General features: G+C 63.6%; 1 protein-coding gene across 3 annotated transcripts in view; it reads left to right on the top strand.

The window, feature by feature from the left end:
- Nucleotides 1-618: 618 nt before the first annotated feature.
- The window catches only part of Patz1 (POZ (BTB) and AT hook containing zinc finger 1), a gene marked incomplete in the record, with an annotated part of 21,790 nt that continues 20,506 nt past the window's right edge, over nt 619-1,902 (top strand). The window contains 2 exon segments of one of the 3 annotated variants that reach the window (XM_005396307.2): nt 619-1,092; nt 1,788-1,902. 3 annotated transcript variants of the gene reach the window in all.

Raw genomic sequence — 1,902 nt, 5'->3', positions numbered from 1 at the left:
TCACCCCTTTCCCCGGATTTCTCCTGTGGTACACGGGAACGTCCACACGTGCCTTGGAGAGAGGATATATTACACAGTGCACACTCAATAATCAGATCCCTGTCCTTTCCTCGCGGCCGCTCCCAACAGCGCTCTCAAAAAAATGAAATTGTCAGTCTCCAGCAGCTGTGGCTGAGAGGTTAAGGCAGAGGCCGGACACACTGTCTGCGTGTAAGAGTACTCGTCTCCAACCTCCAGGTGCAGAAACAATCCTCAAGCCCCACTCACTCTCACTCAGCAACAGGGGTTCGGCACATCCCCGTGCAGACATGATCTCTGAATCTTCTCCACCGCAGGAGACAGGTGCTGCTGTCTCGGATGTACAGGTTAGGAAACTGACTCATTTAACGGAAGGTCAAGAATCAAGCGACTGACAGCAGGACACATAACCAGCGGGCACGGGTCTAAAATTTGAACTCGGGTCCCCCAGCGCCGCCACGCCCGGAAGCCCCAGGGTGCGCGTGGCTGGGCGCAGACTAGGCGCGCGGCGTTGGGAATCCCGAACTGCGCTGGAAGCCGGGCCCGTTCATTTGCATGCTAATACCCAGAATGCTTTTCCCCACACACCGCTTCTTTTAATGGAAGCGCTCAGTTTGGAACCGTGGAAAGTTTGGAACACATACTTCGCTCCCTCTTTACAACTATGGGAACTTCCCGCCTGCAACCCCGGGCTCTGAGCCGCGAGGCTCCTCGGCGGCCGCCAGCGCTTCCTGGGCTGGCGAATCTCGGTGTCCAACCTTCGCGCGGCAGCACGAAGGGGACAAAGCGCCCGGGCCTGGCGGCGCGGCCCGTGGCCAGAGCGCTTGGCGTCTCTCGGGGCTGGGTGCGCAGAGGATGCTCCGGGCTTGGGAAGGCTGAAGGCGCTCCCCGAGTCCTCCGGTACTCCTACTCCCCCGGAGACTTGGGATGCGCTGGGCGTCCCGCGCCGGTCCTTCGCCCTTATGGGGTCGTTTTCCTGCGCTGGTGACTTCCCATTCCCCGAGGCACAAAGCTCGAGGAGCGGCGGTTTAGGGGAGAGGCTGGCCGCTGCCCTCATCTTCCTAGCTCTCTCAGGTGCGCAACCCATTCACCTCGGTTACTGCATGGGGTACAGAAGCAGCCACCGAGGTTCGGTCTGCCCCCGGGCAAGACCCCGGGCCCTATCTGAGGTTGGAAACAGGGAGGCAATCGCAGGCGACGACTGGAGATTTCGAGCATCAAAACGGGGAAACGAAGGGTATCGACGCCAGACTGACCGTCGGGTGCGTACAGCAGACTGGGGGGCCCGGATCTGCACCCTGACGCCCCCACCCCGCTCGCTGGCCGCCACTCTCCGAGGGCAGGGGAGGGGCAGGGGGAGTTGGCTTGCTGGCTCGGAGCTACGTTTGCATTGGTCTGGGGAGGGGGGGCTGAGACTGCAGCCCCCGGACCCGCGGGCGGGGTGGGGAGGCGGGGGCCGGACGGGGGCTCAGGCTGCGCTAGCATTGGCGGAGCTGGGGAATGGGGAGGGGGGGCAGGAAGCGGGGGGAGCGGAGCTATGGGGGGGTGTATAAATAGGGAAGGGGGGACGTGCATCCTCGGCTCGGTGAGGGGGGGCCGTTCGGCACAAAGAAAGTGGAAAGTTTGCAGCGCGGGGCGACCGGGGCTAGGGATCCGGGCGCGCACGTGCAGGACCGGGGGACCCCACGCCGAGCAGGCCGTTTCGGTTTTTTTTCTGCAAGCGAGGGGGGGGTGTTGTTGGTATCGCCCCCTCCTTCTCCTCCCCCCAGGGGTGAAAGTGCAAGAGGAAGTGCAGCCGCTGCCATCTTTCCTCCGCTCCGAACACACGGAGCCCGGGGCCGCAGCGCCGCCGCTCTGCCGCCGCCTGCGCCTGGCCTGGGGAAG

The sequence above is a fragment of the Chinchilla lanigera genome, unplaced genomic scaffold (genome assembly GCF_000276665.1).
Source record: "Chinchilla lanigera isolate Chin_1 unplaced genomic scaffold, ChiLan1.0 scaffold00054, whole genome shotgun sequence".
Lineage (NCBI taxonomy): Eukaryota > Metazoa > Chordata > Mammalia > Rodentia > Chinchillidae > Chinchilla > Chinchilla lanigera.
The sequence above is the reverse complement of the archived record's forward strand: the minus strand, read 5'-3'. Positions and strand labels throughout refer to the sequence as shown.